The 27,920-nt window shown below is 36.2% G+C and overlaps 1 protein-coding gene and 1 long non-coding RNA gene across 7 annotated transcripts in view; one reads left to right on the forward strand and one right to left on the reverse strand.

Moving 5' to 3' along the window:
• Positions 1-27,920, forward strand: part of TMEM117 (transmembrane protein 117) — a 192,278-nt gene that overhangs the window by 50,386 nt on the left and 113,972 nt on the right. The window lies entirely within an intron of this gene.
• Positions 27-27,469, reverse strand: LOC148223677 (uncharacterized). 4 transcript variants are annotated; one of them, XR_015803931.1, is made up of 3 exons: positions 27,374-27,469; positions 17,616-17,750; positions 27-1,118 (listed from the first exon to the last, which is right to left on the reverse strand). It is a non-coding gene; the product is annotated as an uncharacterized LOC148223677 (long non-coding RNA). The 4 variants fall into 4 exon arrangements; XR_015803932.1 differs by having other exon boundaries at positions 17,601-17,750; XR_015803933.1 differs by having other exon boundaries at positions 17,616-17,772; positions 27,374-27,468.

Raw genomic sequence — 27,920 nt, forward strand, 5'->3', positions numbered from 1 at the left:
AAGTATTTTATTTTAATTGGTACCAGTATATATACATATATATATATATATATGTGTGTGTGTGTAGATTCAGAGGAATAGTGATATATTGCTGTTTCTGAAAAAAATGAAAATACAGTCTTTTAATTCTATAGACATAACTTTCCTTAAATGTATCACTGGTTGTAGTTATCTAAAGAGCTTTTCTCCTTTTTTTAAGTGTGCAAAACTTTTAATGCAATTCACCATTTTGGGAATGAAAGAACTTAAAAATAGCTTAGTGCAAGAATTCCAAATTTGCATGCTGAAGTGGTATTCATATAGGCATGCAAAAATGTTATTGTAACTTAGGATACAAACATTTTCCAATGCAAAACTCTCCATGCTAAGATTTCTTACATAAAATCTCTAAGTATAGGTTCAAAATGTTTTACCACTTACCAATGCTCACCTAGGAAGCATAGGTTAGGAATTTATTTTTAGAGACATTTTTACTGTAAGAGAATCAGCATGACTATGATGGAGAGCACTGCTGATTGTAAAAATTACGATGAAACATTGAAAATTACATGGTTAGAACCTATCTAAACGGAATCAACCTGTAAAATGAATTATGATAAAATGACTTTCAGTGACACATGCTCTGAAAAGTAGAGTCAAGATGCACAATAGGTTCTGCTTATTTCAGGTGACCCATTGTAATACCTCAAGTCTATCTAACACATAATGGTAGCTGAGAACATAAACTGGTGCTAGGTAATAGCAGCATTTGACACCTACAATTAGTCCTACAGAGGTGAATAAATGATAATAGAATCAAAAGAACCTTTTTCTAGCCTTAAAATGCTTTTGAGTATAAAAGGAATATTCCTTTAGTACTCTCCAGAGCAGGAGGATGATGCCTTGCTCTGTAGGAAGTACAGTGAGGGAACTTGCAGAGAGCTTTAGTTCTTGTCCTAGGGGAGTGGAGGCTGGTCCTGTGTGCACTCCCTGGGCCTCCTTGGGTGGCAAGTCTCTTCTCGAGCAGTGTGACAGCAGAGGCAGAAACTTGTAGCTGTGACTGTGACACCAGCTCTGAGTGACCTGCGTGTGCTGTGCTTCTTGGGCTTAGTACTGAGGCTTGCAAGACTGGCTTGGGACTAAACAAAAACAACAACATAAAAGAAATGCCAGATTAGAGACTTCAGAAACATATCACAAAAGCCTGAAATTTTCCAGGGCTGAAAATAGTATTCTTAACCTCTGGTCACATGTAGCATCATGTAGCACTTGGTGTCGCAAAGATATCTTCTAGTCTTTTTCAGAATGGTTTTCTCACAACATTTAACTACTAGGAGCATTCCATGCTGAAACTATTTCCATATATGCATACAAAAAGGTGAATGGAATTAGCATAGGAAAAATGAAGAAAAAAACCACCCCTTTCAGTAAGGTGAGACCAAAATTCTGTAAGCTCATATAACACCATCAGAAGCCTATGGTCAGTTCTTGTGACTCAGAAACCCTGATCTTTTTAGTTATTTCAGTTTTCAGTTTTCAAATATTGAACTTTTTCAAGTAAGAACTGTTTACCTTCTCAAGGAACTGTAGAGGAAATGTTCAGTTCTCATATTGGCAGGGTCGAGGAAAACGTTTTTTAATCTATTGCTGAATGCATCATCTTGTGTCCAGGAGACAGGGCTTACCCCAGGCTATTTCCACACAGTGGATGTTAAGATCCAGGTTCTCCTAGTTTTGCTTTGCCTTATGTTGCAGCTCCATAAATGCAACATAAGCATTAAATAAGCAGAGTGTACACAATGTCAGAGATATGTCTTGAATTCTATAGCTCTGAACATTTCAAAGAATTGAATATTCTCATCTGGTATTACTAATTCCAGCTGCTTTTCATTTAAAATGAGAGTGAAAATGGCTATTAAAAAATTGTTTACCATGGAGTTATTCTCAGGATTTATACATTAAAATTACAGTAGGGTGGGATAGAGAATTTGAAATGTTTTTAGGACCTCTGTGATTCTTAACCTAAGTTTTCCAATTTCACTCCTTCTTCTCACCTTCCATGGAAAAAGAAAGCCAAGGAAGGAACTTTGCTGTGTCCAAAGCACTGCCCAGACTTCAGGATTACTGAGGGACTGGGAGCACACTGTTGAAGATGATTAATTGCAAAGTAGTTTAAATAGATGCTTATTTTGTGAAAGTCTGCAATTTCTTGGTGTTTTTTTGAAACAAAAGTGACTGTGGTTAAAAACTTCCTGTATGTAAGTCATCTTGTCCGTTAAAGGTCAAGAAAGAAGCTGAGTGCATCTTGTCAGATAATAAATCAGAGAATAAAATTGTGAAGGTATATTTAAGACACTGGGTATATCAGGTTTTAGTTGGATCAGGTTTCAGTGTGGTTTAAGAGGTCTGAAGTGGGCAAAGTCTAGTCCCAAGAAAAGGAAGAAGGAAGAGAATATCAAGTGTCCATCAGAGTGTTTCTGGAAGACACAGCCTTTGAAAAGTGACCCAGTTCCCTAAACCAGCTGCATGAGGAAAATACATGATAAACTGGATCTTATCTGTTTGCAAGATACTGGGGTATGACTGGTGTCACCTGGGAAGGGAGCCTGGCCTCCATGCTTTCATCTAACAGCCCACCTTGCCAGGTGTGTCCAAATGTGCTGCTCTTTATTGGTGCTTCAAATTCAAAACAATCAATGTGGATTGCACACAGAGGTAAAAAGAAGTGAAAGGTAGAAACCCATCTTCTTTCTGCTGAGGTTTTTTGGGTCCCAGTGAAAATTTTGAGTCTGTTTCTATTTTCTTCACACTAGTTCACCTGATCTGTACTTTTCAGTCTGGGAAATTCAATATGAAAAATATATTTTGTTCATTGGATGTTAGAGAAAGACTTTTTTAGGAATGGGGTGGGTGGGCCATCATGATAAGGAGAACTGGGTAGATGGAGCACAGCTGACAATATCTGTACCTCTCTAGCTAGTGGTTCGTGCAGAGATTTTTTGCTTCCATGAAAACTACACTGGAATTGTAAAATAAGAATTAAGACAGCTAGAGGGCAGTGTGGCTAAACGTTTGTAATCTGCTGTTTAACGAGACCCTATTTATTTACCAGACATAAACTGTAATTCGGAATTAACAATAGCTTTAAAGTTACCCCTCATGTTTTTTGCCATATGTAGAATGCATCAAAATCACTGTAAAAATGATGTTTGTCTCTCCTGAACTTTTGAAGGAAGAGACAAAAATACACAGAACTGAGTATTATTGAAGTCCCACAAAAGAATATATTGACTATAAACTATATGGTTATTTACAGTACCATCTGCACATTTTCAGATGGTGAAATCTTCTATCCATTCCTCACATTTGTGTAATTGATAAATAATTTTTAAGGAAGTTGGTATTCATATGTTACACTAAAATCTTTTTGTATGTAAATAAGTGACAGATGAGATATTGCTATATATGTCTAAAGTTGCTTTCCTGAGGAGGAATTTAGTGCAGTGCATAAAATACTGCTTTTTGAGTTTGTTTGGTCATTTATCTGAATGTTTGGGAAAATAAGTAAAACACTAATAATTTTCTGTAACCTGTTTAGTTCCTTCACACAGAACTAGCAATATTTCAGCTATGAGATGTATCTCTTGGAAATCTTAACAAAGAAAGGTTCCAGACTTTGACTTACTGAGAATGACAAATTCTGAACACACAAGGCTGGATTTAAAGTCAGATTTTGTTGCATTGATTTCCTTGAGGAATGCCTTAGCTCTCCTGTGACCTCATTTAAGCTAGTAGAACAACCTACTGTGAATTGGTTCTCATGTGAATAAAGTACACCAAGCTTGTCCATAGCTGAACTGCTATAAATTAGTCATTCAGGTGTCAGATAATCCACTCTAAATCACAAGGTAATCTCTCTGCTGCATAAGTGATAGGTGCACAGCTAATGGAGAAAATAAGTAATTTTTACAAAATGTTTTTTTAAATGTCTACAGAAAAGCATATTGAGATATGTAAGGCTGGGATGAAATTTAAAATTAATGATTCAGAGCACTAGCTTTTGTTTTCTGGATCAAAATGTTGAAAATCAAAGGATGTATAGCATTATTTTTCACAATTCCAGAGTTCTTGCCTTAATATTTCATCAGGATGCAAAATAGCTATATATAAGGTTCATTAATGCAAAGTTTACATCTGACATGTCTGAATGTTTTTATCTACGTAAATCACATACCAGTTAACTGTGTTATTTAATTGCACCATCTATTTGATGGAATCATTTATTAATCCCACCTAATTGGATGTGTGCTGGTAACTGTTATCAGTTGTGCAGTTCAGCTGGGATTAGTTTCATGCTGAGTGTTGCAGCTGCACCATTACTCAAGCCTTCTCTTTTGTCTCTGTTTTATTCAGGGAGATGACAGTATAGGTAACAGCTGAGCCAGTTATTGGTCTTGGGTTTATTGGTGACTTAAATGCATGCTCAAGGCAAAGATAAAGTGATTTCTGTCCTTAGGGAATAAGTTTTTTCCTTTTCAGGCTGGTTATGGTTGAGCCTATTCCTGGTTTTTGGACTTGTTTTTTCCAGTGTCATTGAAAAATGTGTATCTGCACCTTTACAGCAGCACTAAGTATATCCTGTAGAACATCTGAATTTCCAGTAGGCTTGCAAACATTAAATATTGATATTGAATTTCTGTCACTCTACCAATAGTTATTCTACTTCTCTGATACTATTGCAGAAAGTATACTTTAAAAATGTTAATTGGAACCCACTGTGCTGACTTAAACAAATGGTTGCCCTAAGTGTATTGAATTCACAATTTGTAAGATTTTATACCATCTTAGCCTTCAGTAGTTTTAATTGAAGCTGTCTGATTTTTATCAGTTAGGTTGTTCTTTACTTTCAATGAAAAAATGGTGTAATAAACCATGAAAAAGAAATGAACATTTATTGAGGTAGGTATGAAAAAAATGAGATTGAGCTGCTCAAATCCTTAGATTACAGGGAAACTACCCTGATAACTGATGAGAGGATAATTGATTCCTCTCATTAAAATCCAGAGTCTTAAGGCTCTCTATATTAATGCTTTGTCAATTCTAAGGTATGTTTGAGGCAATTTAACATACAATGTCTTGATTTCTCTCTTGTACATTTCTCTGTCCAACAGGAAACTTGTTTGGCTTCCCTCTGTCTTGTGATATAAAGATCAAAACAAAAGTAATTCAGGGATTCAGTACAGTGCATGTTTTAAATACAAGTCCTCCCAGCAGTTCATTCTGCAAAACACGTATTTCATAAGTGTAAATTTGTATAATCCCAGAAGTCCACAAAGAATTAGTTTTTCTTTATTATTTAGGAAAATTAATGTGAACCAGGAGAGTTATTGCTCTGCAGCTATTTTTTGTGACTACTTAAACTGTAATTTCATGTACATATAATGAAACCTGAAAATTGCTTTTATTCTGATTATTTGATAATCTTTTAACCCAGCAAGCAGTTTTCATCCCTGTAATAATTTTGTGTCATTACTGACAATGTACTTTACATCTAGGTTTTATAAGACCAAAGGTAGAGAAATACCTTCTTTTGCACCTGTTCTTTCCTTGTTTGTGCATCATAGTCAGATGGCTCAAAAGGGAGGATGGATCCAAGTCTGATTTATAATGATAAAAGTCTTTCCCAGGTAAATGAAGACACAAAGGGATTGATTGGCTGTATTTTTAATAATAAAATTAGAAGAGAATAGTGTGTATCCAGTTTCCTGTCTTGTGTGTAGGTGGCATTTATGTGGGTATGAGTGCCCAGTCACAGAGTTCTCACTGTGACAGAGCTCCTTTCACCCACTGCTAGGAACGAGCCTACTTCTCAATCCACTGAACTTTGTCTGGGACAATGCTATTTACCCCTTATGCAGTCCAACTGCCTGTATATTGGGAGCTATTAGATGCCACCTTGTTCTGAATATTGAGTTTGGCAGAACTCAAATATCCTCCACCAGAGATGCTTGTCCTCTGTTGGTAACACACACTAGGACTGAAGGATGTACTGAAAGGTGTTTGGGGCACATGGCATTCTCAGTGCTTCCATCAGTGCCCATCAAACAGTTGAAGAATACCAGGATACACCTTGCACTGCTCTACTACATTCCTTTCTTTTGTTTTCTTTTATGGCCAGAAGGACTTCTAGTTTAAACCTCTGCTGATGTCTGTAGCAGAAGTGCCTATGTGTGGAAGGAGAATGACTGTCATCTGTGTACTGCTGTATACATTGCATGGCATGAGCTACTCCTGGAGCTACAGGAAAGAGTTGGAAGATAGGAGAATAATGAAGCTTGTAGGCTCCATAGGTGAATGCCTTGGAGGCAGAGCACAGTAGTTGGCTTCCTGTAACTTGCTTTAATATATGATAAACAAATACTGAAATTAGTGCAAATCAAATGTCTTCAGTGCCCAGCAGCTGACTGTGTTGCAAGAGCATGGGAAGGAGATGGCAATAAGATTTGTGTAGGAGGGGTGCAAAGCTCAGGGAAGGATGTTTGACTCCTCTATACTGGCACTCCCCATGCCAGGAAAGAATTGTAGAGGTAATAGTCACTCTTGAATTTAAGATTTTCCTGTTTGATAGGGTTTTTTCCCCACAGAATTGTGTTTCCTTCATCCATGAGTTTCTCACAGTGTTTACTAAGGCCTTTTGAAGCTATTTACAGCTATGGGAGATTATCTTGTTCCCTACTGCAGGCATCTGGTGTCCAATAGGAGCTGTTTCTTTGTTTTGCTTCTTCACCCCCCCCGGTTTACTGTATGCAATACTTTTTTTTCCCTGATTGCTGCATTATAATAACTAAAAGTGGCCTAAACTACTAAACTCATTAAAAATCCATTATCCTGAAAGGTTCCAGATAGTTCTAAAATGAAAATATACTATTTGGACTGTCTTAAAGGAATGCCTTCTATATTACAAGCTGTGAAGTAGACTAAAATCTATGAAAAGGTCTATAAATTCATGGATGGTACAGAGAGATTTGACTAATTAAACTGTTTATCCTGCTACAAAATTTAGACTATATCAAATGATGTCAAAAACATGCTGTGGAACTCATTGCACAGAAAAGTGCAGATGTCTGTGTAGATGCAAAAGCAATTAATAAACTCATGGAACAAGAATATGCTAGAGTTTTATACACAATGTTATCACGTTTGTCAGAGAAAGTCCCTGAAAGTCCTGCCATCTGGGAGTCTGTAATGGGGAGGTATCACCTATAGGGTTTCTCTATTCTAATACTTTCCTTGGTCATTTTAGAGGGGTGAAATATTGGGACAGGCAGGTGTTTGGAAAAAGTAGAGCCATTATTGTTATATCCGACAGCTTTGGTTGTGTGTGTCTCTCAAATGTTTGATCATAATAAAAGAGATATTGTAAAAAATGTCATGTCTGCAGTAATCTGTGTAAGAAGCACACTGAAGAATGTTACAGATCACATCTCCAATGTGCCCTTTCTACCATTCTCTGAACACAAAATTGATGCTTTTTGAGGTTTCTTCTAAGTAATCTCATGAAGGATAGTAATTGTCTTCCAGATACCATCATGAAAGATCTCATGAAAAATCTCATGAAGATATCTCATGAAAGATATGAGTTCTCTTCCAGATACCATAAGGAGTGATAACCTTAAAAATCTGGAAATGCTTTGGTACTGAAAGGAAATTTAGCAAGAAAGTGGGGAAAGAAGTGTATATAGATTTACAAATAAGAAAATTGGTTTAAAATGCTGGCCTGTGTTTATTTACCCATCTGAAATTCTGGTTGTGTGTCTAATTCTATTTGGGTTTCTGTTTCTGTGCTATTCTATTTGGAATAGTAGCTTTTGATTCAGTGTATATTATTTAAGAGTTGCAGCAAATACAAGGCCTGCATATCAAACTTAACTAACTATCCATCAGAGATGAAATGAATATTTTGTCATTCTCACAATGCTTCTAAACACATAGGAAGGATCATATGCAAAATGTAACAAAGCTGCAAAAGAGCAAGTGAGATTGTGAATTGCTAAAGCGTTACGTGAGAGAGGTCAAAGGTTGGTGAATGGTTCATAAAGATTTCAGTTTTGTCAGCAATCTTATGAATTAACTTCTGTCAGACTGTTAACTACTCTTTCAGTATAAAATCTTGTTCTTTCCTTTAAAAGACGCTACTAGGAAACATGTGAAACATGTACATAAGAAAGTGAAAACAGAAAGGTGTTTTGAAGGTTTTTTTGGTGGTACAGCAGACATAACATTGTAAATTTCTTGGGGTACACTGTGTATTCTAGTTCTGTCCAAATCCTCCTGCTAAGAAATCTGTACTAGAGACAAAGGTGCTGGTTTCATTCAGTCTGTCTTCATTCATTCGCTCATACAGCACCTAAGAGACACTGGGCTGAATATTTTCAATCAAATGCTTTCTCTGCAGTCGCAAATTATTAGCTAAATAAGCTATCAGTACCCTGACCCTAAAGAGTAACATCTTGTTATAAATATCCAAAGAAGGAAACATTGGAAAGCTTGGCAGTATAAATCAGCTCCTCTCTTTCTCTGACACCCACACATACACATGCACATGTGTCGTGGAACACATTAAACATTCAAATCCTTAAATTAGTTCAGTATCCATCCTTATATTTGCAATTTTTGTACTGTTTATCACCACAAGTGTACACATATTATGGTTTTGTTTTTCCAAATCCTGTAGGTAACACATTTTTATTGCATGTCACTAGTATAATTTTGGTTTTGTTGTCAGGCTGCTAAATGACAGTGAAGTGTCTGCCGCGTATGTAAAGCAACATCTTGTAATAGACTGCAGGTCCCATGTGAGAGCTGAAGATGAATACATTTAAACTTGTAGCAGTATAGCCTGAAAAATTGTCATCAATAATCTGATTGTGATGTGTGCATGTACTACTTTTTGACATGCCTGTATGCATGTTGATGTATCTTCCATGAAGACTGGTGACAGTATTATGACCTCCAGTTAGCAGCCCCCCGTTACTTAACTAAATGATATTACTTCACAGAAAGAATATCAACAGTTCTGCTCCTAATGGAGAACATGTAGAAAATTTGAGGTCTTGAAAAGCAGTGTTTCAGTACTGCTAGTAATGTGTACCTGTGTTTTCAGAAACGTGCCTGAGTCCCAAGGATTATCTGAGCAGGAATAGGATGCCAGACAATAAATTTTAACTATACTTGTATAATATAAACACAGTGGAATAATAAAAGTTTACAGAAGTGCAGATGAAATGAAGGTGTTCTTGATTTTTGTTCACTTATACCAGAATATCAGAAATCTTTTTGACTAATACTGTTCTTTAAAAAAATTGCTGGTTTAGGAACTTAGGTGCATGGGAGGCAACTCTCTTTGCCGTCATAAATTCTACCAGTTTATGTTGTATATAATTCACAGACTTTTGGAGTCAGGACATTTCCAAGATTAATGATTTTAGCAATAAAACGTTGCTACCTTTATTCTATTTTGGTATTTAACTTAATCTTTCCATAATTTAGTGATGTTACTTGCTTTTTGGCTGGATTTAAGAGCTCTCTACTATCAATAATCTCCCATGTAAATACTTCTACAGTGTAATCAAGTCCCCTCTTAATCTTTGCTTTGATCAGATGGACACAAATTCTTAAATCTGTCATTGTAAGGCAGGATTTACAGCCCTCTGATTATCTACTATATGTATTTTTTTCTTTTTTTGCTGTTGTTTTCCTTCAGAGCATCAGAATCCAAAACAGCAGTATGAAAATACACATGCTGTCGAAAAATACCTCCATATTAACGAGGAATACTATCGTTGAAGTCTTGATAGCTATTCCTCTGCTTATATTCCCAGGGATGTTGTTATCCATTGGCTGTAATACTGCATTGGGACCTTGTGTTTTATTAGCTGTAATGATGATCATAGTATGTTTTCACAAATGATATCCATCTTGTTTTACAGATTAGGATTATTTTATTGAATATTAAAATGTTATTTGAATGAACACATCTGTAAATGATACAGATGACATTATTGCGCCTCTGCTTTTCAGTGTAGCTCTGTGTTATGTGCAATTTTTTAAAAAATAGACTTGTAGTGTTTTCAGGTTAATGACAGTGGATTTTGTAGGACCCCAGAACAAAATGTACATGACTGCATCTTATAATGCAAAATCATTCACTGCACATTCTTATAGGTATCACTTGTGAAAAATTTATTTGGTTTTTCATTCAGATGTGATCAATTTAAAGGGTTGTATTCTGTTGCTGCCACACATGATGTATGTGTTTGCTAGATGGCCACTAGTTGGTGGGACTGTTGAATCAGAATTTTTGAGATGAGTCACCTGCATGAGTATTTTGAGACTACTTACCTACTTGAAGTTTATCATGTGCTGAAATGAACCGTTTCAGGTTGTTTGTGATAACTGGTAGGGTGAAATAGTGACGACTAAAAAGTCATTGGAAGCCTTTTCAAAATATAGATTGTTTTGGTTTGTTTTTGTTGGTTGTTTTGGGATTTTTTTTAAATTTTACTCAGCTGTTTATGCATAATGTACCTTTTTAAAAGGAATCAAATCCATAGGCAATATTGCTGAGAAAGGTGCTGTCTTGGCTCCTAGTACCTTTAGCTCCTCAGTGGAGCTAAGTAAACTTCTATCAGCTAAAGATCTGGTTCAGCTTCTGTTATAAATTTTCCATTCACTGGGCAAGCTGACAATCAGATATTTTGAAATCAATCTTCTGAGAGAAAAAAAAATGTTGCTCTGGAGATATCTGTCTCTCCTTTATCCTTCTTCCTCCCACTACCTCCAAAAATACTCACTTGCTCTCCCAGAGCGGGTGAGGTTTCAGAGAACATGAGGAGAAAACAGAGCTGTGCTTTCCAAGGTGCCACACCGATGAAGGTACCGTTTTCCTGAGTGATGTACTCCACTTCTCTAGGCTTTCTTCTCTCAGTCTGTTTTTTAAAACTCAGGTGCCCTTATTGCAAAATAGTATTTTTTCCCTGAAAACCATTAAATTGTTTTCAGACGTATTTTTAGCAATTTGGAGTTAGGTACTTGGCAGCCTGTGGTTGTGGATGAAGTTCTGCATGATGTCAGGCCAAACTCACAGTGACAATTAAACAATTTGACTGATAATGTAGTACAGGAAAAACTATATTGGGAATTTTGTTTTCCTTTCAGTGGAATACCAGTGACTACTAAAGACTGCAGGCATGAAATACTTATCCTATAGGAGTGTTTTCTCCTTGCTACCATCTGAAAATTTGAAGCTTTAAACATTTGTGTCACGCGTTTCTGTGTGGGAGGTGTGATACTTTCAGTTTAATAAATGAGTCTTAGCTTGTTTATAGTCAGAATTGACTATAATTTGGACAGTGTGCATCTGTTCTGGAAAATGTCTAGTGTGCTTACTTCATAATGGAGTGTGATTATGTTTAATTTGATTTCTTCTGCACAATGAAGCATAATTAATATTTAATTTGTAATCCTTTGGTAATACAGTATGAGGCTGCTGTCAATTAATTGGAGGCAATTAATTCATTAGCTAGAAATGATAGTATCACAGGAACAATGAGCATACATAACTGGGCAGTGAAAATATCTGTGGGAGATCAACAAGTGTAGTTCAAGTCTCCAGGCCACAGAATTTCTTCAATAGTAAGCAATTTGCTGCACAGAGATGTGCCCATACTGGTTTTAAAATCTGTTTTTGCATTGTTAGCTCCCCCTTGGAGTCTGACTTTATTTGTGTGTGAGTTGCCATTTATATTGGAAATTTTGTTCAGACTGCTGGGAATTTGGTTTGGTTTGGCCACTGCCCTGCCTTTCCAGAGACAAGTACTTGAGGAAAGGTTCGGGGAAGGAGCAGGGATAGGCACACCACTGAGGGTTATGTGATACCTTGGTTAATTCAGGAAACCTTTTTTTCATTTCTGGCAAGAGGTGAGCTTTCCCACGTGAAAAATGGAAAAAGAGATTCAATGAGGGGAAGGAGTAGAGCCTGAGAAACAGAGTCTCTGCCACCACCTCCACCACTGTTAGGCAGGAAATTTGAATGGAGTATCTAGGTTACAGAGTTGCATGCAGACCACACAAGGTACAAATTCTTCAGACAGATCAATTTGCTCATCACCTCAAGAGAAGAAGGGACTTAAAATGTTTCTTATGTACTCAAATAGTTAAAAGACTTCATATGACTCACCTGGCACATTAAATCTAGCTGCATTCTTATAGACACGATGGACTCTTTTCCCATGGTCTTGACTTCCCTTCTGAGGCCACCTCAGGACCACCAGTTTGATTCTCTTCTTATCAATATTGCAGCAAAAAAGAAATATCTATTACTATCTATAGGTGTTTCACATGAATAGTCAGATTTATTGATGTGTTCTGGCCTGTGTTATCATCACAGGACCACTTTAATTGGCACAGTCAAGAAGTACTGTAATTGTCTTGTTCCTTATTGTTACTTATTTGATGGAGGCTTTCTTTCTTCTTCCCCACATCTGTTTGCATCTTCCAGAAGACCAGATCTTAGGCTGGTCCTGCTGTGCTTATACATCATGGACTCACATTGCATGGGTGGGATCTACCATTCCTGAAGAACTGGCCCTTATTGTGACACCTGCTGTGAAAACCTGCCTCCTGATGTAGTATATATTTTTTGACCTTGGGTATCAAAACCTTTTTCTGTTGAGAACCTATATCTATTCCAAAATAATTTTGTCCAGTTTATCTTGTCAGGTCAAAATTTGTCCTTGCTTGGAAAAGGAAATGTCGTGGAATATAACCTCTTTCACAGTTCAATAAAGTCAAAGCCACAAGAACAGACTCTGTGCTAAGCTAGGACTAACTGCTAGCTTTCTCAAAATGAGAATAAACACAGACTCATCTTGCTTCCAGCTAGTCAAGAGGGACCTGTGCAGCCTATATCTGTGTTAGCAAGTTGCTTAGCAAAATAGGATTGAGTGTGTAAAGAATAAAAAAAGAGGTGCTGAGGACTGAGTATCCTCAACAGATGTGATTTGGGGGTTGTGAGGGGGTTCATCCTGGCCCTAGTCTGGTACTGGAGTGAGCACCAGTGCCCCTGCAGGAGCATAGAAAGTGGGAGCCAGGTAGAAAGCTGGGACATCAGTAGTGGTCAGCCTTCCCTTTCAGTTTCAATTTTTTTCCAGTCACTTGCTATATTCCTTACCACTGGGAGGCAGCTGATGTCTAGGATCCAACACAGCACCATTCTGCACAGCAGCCTTGAAGATTGTTTGTGTTGCAAACAAACAGATGTTCTGTAGAGAGATGTGAAACACTATCTGATCACATACAGTGAAAGCTCATTTTGTTCTGTCTCAGGATAAGTAAGGCAGCACGTTGCTTCCAGGCCATTAGGCTGGTTGTAATAATTTCCTTTTGTGCCATTTCTCTGAAGTTCTGTGGATCACTAAAGTGAGACATCTGAAAACCAGTGACTCTCTAGATGCAATACTGCAGAGAAGAATATGGGCTAAACTGAGATTACTGAATTTTGACTACTATCTACTTACAATGTTTATTTTTTGTCAATGTATCTTTTTTTTAATAGATGCACCAACTTATGATTTCCTGTTGATGTTGTGCACTAAAGACCATTACAAGTTGAGAGGAACTTTATTGTTCTGCTGTTCTTTTGGGGAGAAAAAGTTCTTTTGTTATTGACATAATTTGCAACAGTTAAAATATGCACAGCGGTACCACAAAATGTTAAAGAAATGTTCTGAAACTGTCTGCACTTCAAACAGTGGTTAGTTGCTCTGTGGAATTTTCCAAAGTGTTCTTGGATGAAATTGTGTTGTACCAGGAGGAACATTAAGAGATTAATAAATTATTTGTCAGTTGTTGCCAGCATATATATGAATAAAATACTGTTCCTGCATGTTTGTTTTCACTGGGACCCAGAAACAATAAAAAATTTCTGTGGTGATACTATTTTTATAGCTTTCAGACCTATATTCTAGACCTATATAGTAGTACGTAATACTACTTTAGCATATGCTACTTACCGTAGTATGAGTTTTCTTACGTTAATTTAGAAGTCCACTTTTTTCAAACTATCTGCATTTATTGCTTAAATAAGGCACTCTGGAAAATACTTACTTATTTTAAATTCTTGATAATTATATTGTCTATTTCCTAGAATTTGTGTTAGGAGACAGATTTAATAACACCCTCTGTTCATATTGTTTCTCCTTTTATAATTTTGTAATTTATAGTCCTCTGTATGATTTCTGCTGTTGTTTACTTTCTTTTCTCTTAAATGCTCTACTTTAGCCTCAAAAATGGTATTATCTTCAGTGGTATCCAGGAAACAGAAGTGCGGAATAATTTGTTAAAAAAAAAACAGGATGAGGACAGGGAGGACAATGGCCATCTTGAATTAATGACATTATTGTACATGCAAGGTCATCACCAGGTGAAATTTCAGTTTACAGTGAAGGAAAAATCACATGATTAAATGCATATAAAATAGAATTTACTTTCTGGGACATACAAAATAAAAATAAAATAAAATAAAGAAAACATCATAGAAGGAAATTCATAGACTTTAGATAGATGAATTCCCTAAATCATCCCAGTCTGCATTTTTCTTCCCTTTGTTACATCTATATGAAAGTAACGCCTTTAGAATTTATTATTGCTCCTTATGTATTAGATCAGCAATTTAGCTGTCACTGGACACCTTGCAAAAGAAAGATAAAATTCTGCTTACTGCCATTGAAAAAATAATGGTTATTACACCCAGATAATAATGAAGTGGAGCAGACCATTTTTTTTTTTTTTTGCATATTTCTTCTATTGTATGATCTCTCCTATATATCCCTTTCTCTTCATCACTAAAATGAGGTATTAAATCTGCGGGACAACAGTGCTGTTTTGACTCAGAGAGGAATGCTCCCATTGAAAACAGCACCTCAAAGAATATTTTGTTTGCTTTTCATCTCTTGTGCCCTCATTTCTAATTCTTAATATACAAAAGCCACATGAACTTGGAATTGTTGCTTCTTTTCAAAACATTTTAAAATGTTTTCCAATCTATTTGTTATTAAATTAAAGGTCTGCCACCAAAATGTGACCTACTTGTTGTGGTTTGCGTAGTGTATATGTCTACACCAAAAGCTTTTCCCCACCTGCTTATATAATCAGAATTAATTTTAAAGAATTTGATCTTGATGCTTGCAGATGAAACCAGTTAAGGCAGCAAGAAACTTTCATGAGCAAATTACATGAACACAGTACTAGGCAGTGAAATTCAGGGGTAACACTCTACTGCTGTTACCATTTTGAATGTGAAATAAACTGAAATATTTCAGAGTGTGGTAGAGTAAGAATACAGTACGGTCTTCTGTGAAGCTGATGATGAGTTCTGCTTAGACCAGGGTTACTCTGTGCAAGCACATCAGATAACTGAATTTCAGAGCAAAACATTGATTTTGCAAGGTATGTACTTTCTTCAGAAGTTTTGTAGGAGGACTTTAAGGCTTTATTCTATCTACTGCTCAGTAATGAAGGCTTTGAAAGGGACAGTCTGACTGAAAATACTGCCATTCCAAGGATATCCTCCTGCCTGTGGACCACTGAGAAAGAAAAGAAACAGCATCTGTCTGTGGATTTATATATTCAGGAGAGGGAACAGGAGAAGGAAAGGTACATTTATATCTGATTGTGCACATTGTTGAGAATCTTACTCATGCTTTATATACATAGAGTTTTGGCATCAGCAGCTGCAAAACAAGAGTGAGAATAGAAAGCTTCTTGAGAAGCCACTTCAGACACTGAGAGCTAGGAGATGGTAACTATGTTAGGCCGAGAGCAAAGAGAGGAGAAATGGAAATAGCAAAGTATAAATATATCCAAATCAGGTTTCATGTAATAGAACTTCTTCACATGTCCTTGTAGATACTTGTGGATGTCCGTGTTCAAAATATCTCATTTTCTGCTTTTAGTTAACTTTGTTTTGACCATTGCAATGAAAAACCCCCAAGGGTTTTTTTAGGTCTGCTTATGCTTCCTTATTGATACCCAAGTAATGAGGCCTTACAGCAACTTTAAGTAATTCTAATCTCTTAATGAATAAATTCTGTAGTAATAAAAGTAATTCCCTTTAGCAGTTATGTAATTTTTTTAAGCTACAAGGAGATGCATCCTTTATGTAGCTATATCTTCTATCAGCCACTAAATCTACTGCAGAAACTGTGGCAGGAAACTTGAGTGACGTGTCTGTATTTATAAAAGTTACTTGTTTCAACAGTGGGTTGAAACTCTTTTAACTATTAGTTTTCATCACTCCTACAGTAAGTCATTAAAAATGTTTGCACATTGCCATTCCTGAAGTCTTCCCCAAATTTGTTCTGCATATGTGTCTGATTTCCTTGTGGCAGATTTTTCTTGACATCTGCTGTCAAGACAACTGTAGCTAAACTGAGGTGAAAAATGCTGTGGCTCTTCAAGTGTGCTGTTTGACCAAAATCTGGTACTCCAGACAGACCCAGCAGGGAAAAAAAGCAACCAACCAACCCTCATAAATTTGTATTACAGTTTTAATCTTTTAAACTTTTAATTAAGAATTTTCTACAGAAACTGTATTTCCTACTAAATTGAAATTTTCAACAGGACACTACTTTTATTTTTTTTTAGCTTTTAAGGAAAGATGGTTTAAAAATGGTGGATTTTTAAAGGGTTTTCCATTACTGCTTGCATAAATCTAGGTCACTGTGGTGGTTTATGAGATTATAGGAGGTATAGTTCAGATAACTCTTGTCTTCATAATTCCTTGTCACCAATATAACTTTACAACGTACTTAATGTATCTTTTCTGGTAGCAGGATAGTCCACAATACAGCATAGAAGATATTTTTTTCCAAAACTAAATTTGGAACTGAGTTTTCAGACTGCATTTTCCATCAAAAAATTTTCTGATATCAATGTTTTGCGCCTACTTCAGGGAAAAATGAGTATTTAATTTATTAAAAATTGGAAAATTATCTTTTTTTGCTAGCAGCTTAAGCATGCATATAAAATTAATTGACTAATTCGTCATTTTTTCAGGCAGCTGTAGCAGAGCATTCACTGGGTTTTTAAAGGTAGGCACAACCAGGAAGCTGAGGTCAAGTTCAGGCCCTTAAGTACTGAGGATGAGGAGAACTAGTCATCCTTAAGCTATAGACCATTTATAAAATCAGGCTTTTAAGCTGCTGCCGTATAGGTGACATGTATAATCTCTTAGTGATTTCAGGCAAATACTTTTTACCTACTAACCAATGCCTAGAGAATGTAGAAACATTTTTACCATGAGACCCTATGACAAGTTCTAGGGAGATAAATCTATCTGCCATACTTGGCAGCAACGAAGTCTTGATAGTCTTAACCTGCCTGCTTCAAGCAATGCAAACAGTTCATTAGCACTGTTGCTTGTATGAAACATGTCTGTATTTAGTTCTTTATTAAGTTTTTTGCTGTCAGTGGCTCTAAAGCTAGACATTTTTTATAAATAAAAATGTGGGAAAAATCTCTGGGTTTCCTTTCTTGTTTTACCCAAAAAATGCTTGCATTACCAAAACAATGTGCACCTGCATCCCAGAAAGCCAGTCTTACTGTGGGCTGCATCAAAAGAAGTTTGGCCAGCAGGTTGAGGAAGTTGATTCTCTTCCTTTACTCCGTTCTCCTGCCATCCCATCTGGAATGCTGTGTCCAGCTGTGGGGCTCTGGTAAAAGACAGACATGGACCTGTTAGAGCAGGTCCAGTGAAGAGTTACAAAGTTGATCAGAGGGCTGTAGCACCTCTCCTGTGAAGACAGGCTGAGAGAGTTGGGATTTTTCAGCCTGGAGAAGCTCTGGTGAGACTCTATAGAAGCCTTTCAATATTTATGTATTTGTGCCTATTACATGTTTGAATTGGCTGCACTGGAACAGCACCATCAGCAAAGTACTGATGGTGGATAATAAGAAAGATGGAGAGAGACTTTAGCAAGGTCTTTAATGACAGGAGAAAGGTCAACACTTTTAAACTGAAAGTGATTGGATAGAAGGAGGAATTGTTTTTTGATGGGGATGGCCAGACACCAGAACAGGTTTCCGAGAGAAGCTGTGCATATCCCATTATTTGAAGAGTTCAAGGTCAGGTTGGATGGAGGTTTGAGCAACCAGCTAGTGAAAGGTGTCCCTGCCCATGGCAGGGAGCTTGAAACTAGATGATTTTTAGGGTCCCTTCCAACCCAAATCATTCTTTGATCTCTGGTTCTGTGAAACGTTCCCAAATGCCCAGCTGGATCTGACCTTTGGTGTAGCTTTGCTGTTTTGCATTGGATGCTGAAACCCAGGCTGTCATTTTTTGGAAAATAAAAAAATGTATTATGCTAAAGATACATAAATTCTTTTCTGTCATTAGTTTGGAATTGATAGAAACCTAAGAAACAACCTGAACTGTTCTGAGATAATCATATCAAATTACATATCCCATTAGGATGTAGAATTTGACTAGAACTGTACCTTTGTGCTAGTATGTATGGAACCAACATCTTTTATTTTTTTCTATAGCCTTAGGATTCATTTAAAATGGCATCTGTTAAATTGCTCTACTACCTTTGGTGCTTTTGTGAGTGAATGTATGTCTACAAGGAATTATAGTAAATGATTTCTATTTATGTTTGGAAGCTTGAAATATTAGTAGGAATGTCAGCCCTTCTCATTTTTGCACTCTCTAGAGCAAGGCAAGTGATTCTAGCAGCATGATCTTATTTATCTCTTGTCAGCTCCATGTGGTTTCTCTGGTCTGTTTGTGTCTGGGATATTAATTCATAACAGAATTATTTCCTCCTCAGCTAGGCATTTTTGCAGTGTCAGCATCTCCTAGTTCACACTCCTGTACTGTAATCCACTGTGTAAGCAGGCCTAAGGCATGGTGGCATAAAGAGATATAATGGAAAACCAGAAGACTGAGATGACAGAACTAAGCATGTAAATAAGAAGTGTAGATAAAGATTCAGGAATTGGAGTGTGAATAAAGGAATCAATATAGTTTCCCCCATGCTTGTGTTAATAACAGAGATTTGTACACAGTGCCAATTGCTGTAAAATGCAGTAAAAGGGGAAATTCAGTAAAATTATTGTTGTTTTTAGGTCTGCATGAAAAAGTATATATATTTAATTCCTAAATTACAATAATGCCCTTGAATATTTTCCGGATAAGGATGTTTCAGCAGCGCAAATTCAAATGTATAATAGCCCTAAATTTGTAGATGTTACATTCTTCATCTTGCAGCAATTTTCCTAAGTATTATTGTTTGAACCTTCTATTATATGTTAAAGCTAGTATTTGGTGAAATCAATCTGTATGCAGTACAACAACAAGGTAATATGCACCATTAATGACCACCATCTATCTCATCTTGAGATTCTTTTTCTTTACTGGATAACCTCTATCATTATTATATCTTAATGAAATGAGATAAGGGTAGGGTCAGCTCATCAGTGAATGTAAATTAGAGCAGTCCAGTTGGTACCAATTTACATGTACTTCATGGCCTTGTGCAGAGATTCAGAATTACATACTTGAACATTAAGTTCTTGATAGTCTTTTAGCTCTAGTTCGGCTCATAAAATTAACATGTAGCAGTAGTTCAATTAATACATTCAAAATATATTGTATATCAATGAATGAAGTTTTATTTTGAAACTGACAATTCCAAATAGAACTACAGCTATATCTATGTATTTAATATATATTTTATTTGACAACTACTTTCAGCAGTGAATCAGTCAGGAACTGTTTCACTGTGGTCTCTTGCTTTTCTTACTCGTCTACTTCATAAATTAGTTTTGAAAATAATTGCTGAAAACTTCCTATCAACTTGCAGTGATGTCCTGAATTCTGCATTTTTAAAAATTTACACCCTTTGTTTTGGTCCAGGAATAGGTAGTTTACTATTGGACTGATTAGATTAAAGTCTTTAGAATTGCCCTTTAGAATGGCACTTGTGAATTTAGAAACCTGTATTCAACCTTAGCCCTTTTTCATCAAATTGGATTTGCTGCTTATTGGCAACTTACATGACCCTGAAAAAGTAAGGAGTCCACTTAAAGGAGAGCCAGCTGAGATGAAACCATGAGTTGTTTTAATCTGTGAATCCAAGAAACTATGCTACTCTCCTGAGCTATCTGATCCAGTGTTTGTGACTTCTAGTTACATTTGTATTTTCTTCAACATGAAATTCTTGACATGAATACCTGGTGTTATATTTTGCATTGTTACAGTTGATAGCATCTACTTAGAGATTATTTCTGGTTTTTTTATGCTCCTAACATGGTTATATATTGTCACTTGTTCTTAGTTTGTATTGTTTACCTATGTGTGTAAGGAATTTTTATCCTGAGGGTAGTCCAGTCATCTATCAAAGAAAATGTATACAACTTTCCTAAGTAACTTTATATTCACTTTCTGTGAAGCCCTACATATATGACAGAAAGTAGTGGAGAACTAGGCCTGTAATGCTTGTGGTTTTGTAACAGTTTTTTAAAAATATTTTTGGTTGTTTGTTTAATCAATTCTGGTTTTGTTCACTTTTCCTATGTGCATGCTGAGGGCACTCTGCAGACTGTACCATCTAAGCCAGCTGAGAAACATGTGCTGTGCAGTGGCTGATAAGAAGAGGCCTCTATTTCCCCAAAATTACTTGGTTGCTTCCAAAGAACTTGGTTTTACCAGTGTACTGTGGTTCAAGAAATCATGCTTAATTTAAGTACACACTTTCTGATATCACTAGCTTTAGTGATATACCTGAAGGTAAGTGTTCTGCTGTAGCTGACTGTAGAAACCAGCTTGCAGGACTATTTATTTCAAAACCCAAAAAGTATATTTCAGTACATAACTGCTAGTAAAATACCTAAGATCTCTCTTTCTCTTGGGGTGTCACATGAATGTAGGGGTCAGTTATGTATTTCACTACTCCTTACATGCTGAAATGTACTCCTTTCATCCTTAATGCAATTTGTATTTGGACCTATCCTTTCATTGGATCCCTGCTGCATATTTTGTCTTAATATTTATTTGTAATTAATAAAGCGATGGAAATACTCTAGTTGCTGGGATATTTTTTACTTCAGTTATGTTATGGTTTTATTGAGATATTGAATGTAGGCTTCTAAAAGGTTAGAACACAGTTAAAAAGATGGTTAGCTGAAAATTTCAAAACATTGTAAAAATTATTGACTCCTGTAACGTGATAATACTAAGCAAGCATCTTAAACTTTGAACCCATTTGTAAGATTTTATTGACTTGAAACTGTTGAATTGAGCTTCTAGAATTACTGACTATTACCAGTTTGGAAATAAATCTCAGTGGGACCTATTTCAAGGCTGGAATGGATCCAAGATAAAAGCCTTGGGACAAAGTATACACATAAATCCCTAATCTCGTTGGTCAGGTTATTTTAGGGAAGCCTAGCAGATTAGTAACATGATGCCTTTCAACTCCATTAATGAAATCCTGTCAGAATAAATTAATGAATATCATACTGATATTTTAGACTATTTTATGGCCATGTAATGCAGTTATTTAAAAACTCATTTCACAAATCATTTTAAGTGTTGTTGATATTAAATAGTAACCCATGCAGTTACTCAGTTTTTCCTGCTAACAGCAGTATTGATTTGGTGGAAAACAGAATTTACAAAACTATTTTCTGATAAAGTTGCCTGTATATGACAAAGGTTGCAGTCCTACTAAAACAAGAACAGCGTGAGTTCTGTATAGGATTGGCTTAAAGGAATTTATGTTTTTAAGTTTTGAGTAACATAAATTTTGATCATAACAGCCTTTCTGTCCAAAATGTTACAACAAAAGCCTATTTTAATTGTATCAGTCTGAAATGAGCTTAAATACCTCTGTGCAGAAGTGAATAATTTATTTATTGCCTTTAATAATTCTTATTTATTAATGCAATACATTTTAGAATTGTAAAAGGAATTAAAATGTACTGAAATCAATATCATTCAAGGAGTGTGAAAAATATTGTCAGGAAGAGAGGAGGGAGCAATGCTATTGAACAGAGGTGACTTGGTCTTGTTTCCATGAAAAGCTTACATAAAATGAGGCTCAGAATGCCTCACACACACTGATGTTAGAAGGTAAGTATGAACATTATGCAGGTAATTTAGATTATAAAATATAATTCAGGTTAAATGTGTGTTTGCTTCATTTTTGGTTTAACTTTACAAACCCATCTTTAGTGTGGATCCTCCTTAGATCACCATGTAAGTTGACTTTATATTGCTCAAGACTGTAAGAATGCCAATTAAGACAGAAAGAGTGGGACCTCCATTAACCTCTAGTTAATGACCAAAAAAGCATGTTTGTTTCCACAACCTATAAACAAACAAAGTAAAAAGCCAAGGCTCTGAAAAACAGTGATAATCATATCTGCTACTTGTTTGCAATTTGCTGTTTGTACTCTGCTAAATCTAATTTATGCTGCTTTAAATATTATTTCCAATTACCATTGCAAGTTCTCCTCCAGTCAGAAGAACTTGGTTCTAGGAAGCACTTCCCCAGTCAGAAGTTGAACCCTCATCTATTTTAGTAAAAAGCATTTGTTTTAAACCAAAGCATGTTGGCTTATGCCACTTATATTCTCAGCGGCAGCTTCACTTTGCTATTTCACAGTTTTACCTTCAAGATCTTAGTCTCAAAAACTCTCTGACAGAGACTGGAAGGGTAGCAGATTGATCTTCCACTGTACTGAAAGTGTTGCACCCACCTGCAGAGCTCATATTCCTGCTCTTGAAATGGCAGATTGATTTGGAAAATAAATGATCTACTATGCTAATTTTTAACCTTTAACCTTCTCAAAGGTCGGTGCTGAAATAATAGACCAAAACTATAAAGGCTTTCACTTTTTTCCCCAAAACTTCTATTTTTCAATTTCTCAGTCCTCTCTTCCTGTTCAAGTTCATGAGTGCCATCAAGAGTTCTTATCCATAAATCAAAGACTATACTGCTAATCAACACATACACCTTCTTTTCAAACTGGAACTCAAATGTTATAGTCAAAATATTGTCAAAAAGTAGTTTAAAACATGAAAAATGAAAAAAATTCTCCTCATATGGATGTGATGCATAAGGACAAAGTTATGTAAGCAGCATCTGCAGGGACGTAGTAGTCAGAGCCTGAAATTAGTGCTACAGCACTCAAAGTGCATGAACATTCCTTTTTCTCCAGCTGTAAACTGATTATATCTGGGTAGGTTCACTCAATTTAGAAAAGACTCGTGAGTGAGACTAGAGGCCACACACGAAGTCTGAAATACAAATATATGAGTTCCTCTCTTTCAGCATCACTTCTCTTTTTGGTGCGTGCTACACTATTGTTTCATGGCTTTTATTCCAGTAAACAGTAGTCACTTACTCACTTGGCCTGCCTTAAACATAAATTTCTTTTTGCAGCCATAGTCATCAGCTTTTGAAAGAACTACCAATTATTAATGAAGGCTTGTATTGTGGCAAAAATCTCCATGCAGTAAGAAAGTTTACTGTAGTTCCTGCATTGCCCAGGAGAAGAGAGACTGATGGCAAACTTTTTCATTGCCAATTTTTTCTTATAACTGATCTCTTCTGTATCCAGTCAGATTCTTTTGCTTTATTGCACCCCTGCCCAGAAGTACTTCACGATATTGGATATGGACCCCATTTTTACCTTATATTTTCTATATATTTTATTCAAGCTGACCATAATGCTTATAATTATTTCAAAATGCCTCAGAAAAATTATTCAAACATTCTTAACAAATTTACGAGAGCAGTATCTTACAACAGTAAGAAGGAAAAGTGTCAGCTTTTCAAATTCGGCCTGTCAAACATGTCATTGTATATTACTTCTCTTTCTCATCTTTTGGGGAGTTTATCCCCAGACTATCTGGGGGAAAAAAATTCTCCCAGTAGCTCGGATCCATTCCACTTTTGAGTCTCTCTATGCCCTGGAGTTCACCTGATATTATTGAAAGCTAATATTTGTTCCGAACTGGCACTGCTGGTGGCATCAAGAAAACTCTAGTCTCTTGATTACTTTCTCTCTTGAAGGACTTAAAACACTGACTGTCTCCACAGTCTATTCAGCTTTTAAAGAAATAGAATCGACTTATTGGTCTTATACCAAAAATCTTTTCTATCTTTGTTGTTTTGAAGCAAACTGCTTGCATTTGTTTAATGAGGAGACACTTCTGTCACAAAGTTTCCATAAGGGAAAACATGATCTTTTCTAATGAAAACAAATCGCTGATAAGGAAGTGCATCTGAAGAGCAGCTATTTTGTACCTTGCCAGTCTGACCAAGTCGTATGGGGTTTTTTTTACTTCCACATCGACTAAAAGAACAATAACTTACTTGGTTTAATGATAATTATTTTGTGGACAAAAAGGGTCTATTTCTGTATTTTCTATAAATAAATTTTTGTTTAAGGTTTCAGTTTTATCGCATGGTAGCCATATAAAATTTTGTGACAAAAGGAAGCCCTAATAACTAAATCTTTTTTGAAAGACATAAAGAGAGATGCATGCAATGACAGGACTCTAAAAGGAAGGGCAATAAGAAAAGTGTAAAATCCTCAGGAAACTTCTGTTGGCTGTTCCACTTGCAGACTGAAGGCATGATACCAGCAGAGTTCATGTACTTCTTTTCCAAACACTAACTTGTTCTGCTATCTGGAAAAAGCCATGTGGCTTGTGCTGTCTTGGCACAGGTACCTTTGCACAGGAAGGCAGCACTGTGCTTACTGTCACAGCCAGCCATACTACTTACAGGATGGATATGGGGCTGTGCCAGATGTTTTCAAGCCTGCAACAGACTAGAGAGAACACAAGGTGAAAAAGTATGTTGGAAAAGTATATGAAAATGTATCATATCCACACCACATTAAGAATCCAACTGTCCTGCGGAGGACACCCATATGCTCCTCATCGGTGCCAAGGTTTCTTTTATTCCTGAGTGGTCTCTTAATAAGGAAGAGTTCTCTCAGCCCTAGGAAAACTTCCTGATAATCTGATAAACTAATGCCAAGGTCTTGTTTTCCTTTAAAGGGGAGAGAAAAATACATTAAAAATTATAATTTCTCTCTATTTCAGCAGTTCAGTTAAAGACCAAAGCCTTATCAGTGAAAATTTCTTCTTAATTACCTGAAACGATAGCTTTTTATTTATCATTGTGTTAGTAAATCCTTGTTTAACAAGAATTCTTTGTGGGCATCTCTGTCCAAAACCAGTTAATACATTTGGTTGTACTTTCAACTGTTTTTTTTCTTTGTCTAACAATGTGATTACTTCCAAGATGAATGTAGTTCATCTGAAATTTTCAGAAATTGAGTGCACTTTTTCATCACTTCAAAATGATTATCACAACCCCCCCCACAAAAACACAGCAGACTGATACACTTCTGACAAAAAAACAACAACAAAAAAAACAAAAACAAAAGAGTGAAAAGCAGATATAACTTTTACTTTAAATTAATGGTATTTGTCTTTGTCATTCAAAATCTGATCAGTTGAAATGTATTTAAAGTATGCAGAAAATGGAGTAAACTTTTCTTTTGGAGTTCTTTCTACTGTCATTTTCCCTGAAATTGGTCATTCAAGCTGCAAAAGAGGGCAGGAATATTTCTACTATTATCCTAATGAAAAGCACAAACAGTTTCCCAAGTGGCACCTTCAGCATGGCAGTGGCTCTCCTTTGTGCTCCTCCTCACCTCTGACCACAGCAGCTGTGGTGTCTCCAATCTCAGCAACAGTTTGGGCTGTGCTCTGCTGCTGAGGGAAGGTCTCAGCATCCCTCAACCTGCTCAGGTTGAAATATAACCTGAGTTGAGCAGGAGTTTGCATTAGGTCATCTCCAGAGTTTTCTTCCAACCTAAATTATTCTATGTGTTCATAAGAAGTATGAAAATAGGAAAATATGTAAAAGTCATTAATTTGCAGTGTTACTTGTCTGGGGTTTTATTTGGAATAAAGGATCCTCTGTAGAGCAGTTGAATTCTGGTCACTACAGAAAACAGTAAAAATCCGTCAGCTGTAAGTGCTGGTAAATGACCCCCCCTCCATAATAGGAAATGTGAAAACTGGATATGAAAAAGTGGAACTGGATTCCTGCAAGGGGGAGATCTCCTACCAGTTCTGAGATACAATCTTTGGGGAAATTCAAGAGATGACTCAGTGTAATGCACACTGTGTGCCTGTACAACCAGTAAATCAAAAGAGACAGTGTCACATTCTCTTTTTTTCTTATCTAGCAGAGGATTTTGTTTTCATTTGCAGTACAGAACAAGAAATGGGATTTAAGTTCACAAATATGACAGACTACTGACTGAACAGGCTTCAGACAAAGACAAGAAATTGTTCTTTAAACACTGCGGGAGATAACTCACAGACATGGTGATACTTATTTTTAGTATCTTATTTTTGTAGATCATCTCCATTGTCATGTTAATGTTAAAATTTCTCACTAGGTTGACACATTTATCATAAATATAATTGTGAATAATTTCTGGTTCATAAATTTTGAAGTGAGGATGTAAATGATATAAATGTCCCAGACAGTGGCCAAAAGGGGATGACACAAAGTTAATCTATATGTAAGAATGCAGTACTCCTATATAGATTAAGCGAAATTGAAAAAAATATGAAACTTAAATTTTATGGAGCAGTTTGTTTTAGTAAATAATTGTTATCAGAAAATGAAAAGAATTAATTTTTAAAAATCTCTAATCTTATTTTAACAGTATGTATATTTGAGAGATAAGTATGATTCATGGGGATGTTGAGGATCTCTGAAAATCCTATCAGAAGTTGGCCATTATGATTTGCATTTGAAATGTTGCTTAGGAATATTTAAATTAATATTAAATCAGAGTACATACTGCTGTATCAGTTGTGGACTCTTTTTGCTACTGGAAAGTCAGTATGAGCATAATATATTGTGGAGGGCTGATTTTGGCTGGCTGCCAGCACCCACCCTCAGGAGGACAGAAAGAAAGAAAGATGGACAAGATCATGGGTTGAGATAAAGACAGTTTAATAAAAAAAGCAAAAGACATATGAAAGGCAAGAAAAAAAGAAGAAATTTATTCATCATTTCATGCCAGCAGACAGATAGATGGCCAGTGAATTTCTGGGAAGTAGGGAATTGGTACACATGGCAATTGCTTCAGAAGGCAAACACCATAACCCTGAATATCCCTCCCTTCTCCTTTCCACCCTCCCTTTTATGCCTATGATGCATACAGTATGGAATATCTTCTGAGTCAGTTCAGATCAGGTGCCCCAGCTTCTCCCCTCCAAACCTCTTACCTGTCTACAGCTGTTGGTTGTGAGTGGTGGTTGGAGAGGCAGCCCTGATGCTGTGCCAGCACTGCTCAGCAGTAGCCAAAACATCAGTGTGTTACCAACACCCCTGTAGCTATAAACACAAAGCACTGCACTGCATGGGCTGCTAAAATGAAAGTAAAGTCCATCTCAGCCAGACTCAATGTGTGTAATAAAGGAGATGTGCAGTATTATGACTTATTCAAAGCTGTATTTAGATATGTACATACTTTTTTGTTCATGGGAGCATGTGAAAGAGACATTTATAAAAAAACCCAAAGCAGATTAACATATCTTACATATAGCTAGAAAAATATTTATTTTGAAAATTAATGTAAGTTTAAGGTAAAGTGTCTATAAATGTTAATTACAAATGAGATCTTAAAGTCCTGAAATATGATCATTTAATAATACTCTCCTTGTAGCTACTAGTTTCTATTGATTAGGTTGCACATTACTTTATTGCCTTGTACCTTCATAGTGGTGTGAGCATTGCTGCTTGAAAGTGAGCTGTTTAGTATTTCTGTCTTCT

This window comes from Sturnus vulgaris, chromosome 5 (assembly GCF_052056855.1).
Source record: "Sturnus vulgaris isolate bStuVul1 chromosome 5, bStuVul1.hap1, whole genome shotgun sequence".
NCBI classification, from domain to species: Eukaryota; Metazoa; Chordata; class Aves; order Passeriformes; family Sturnidae; genus Sturnus; species Sturnus vulgaris.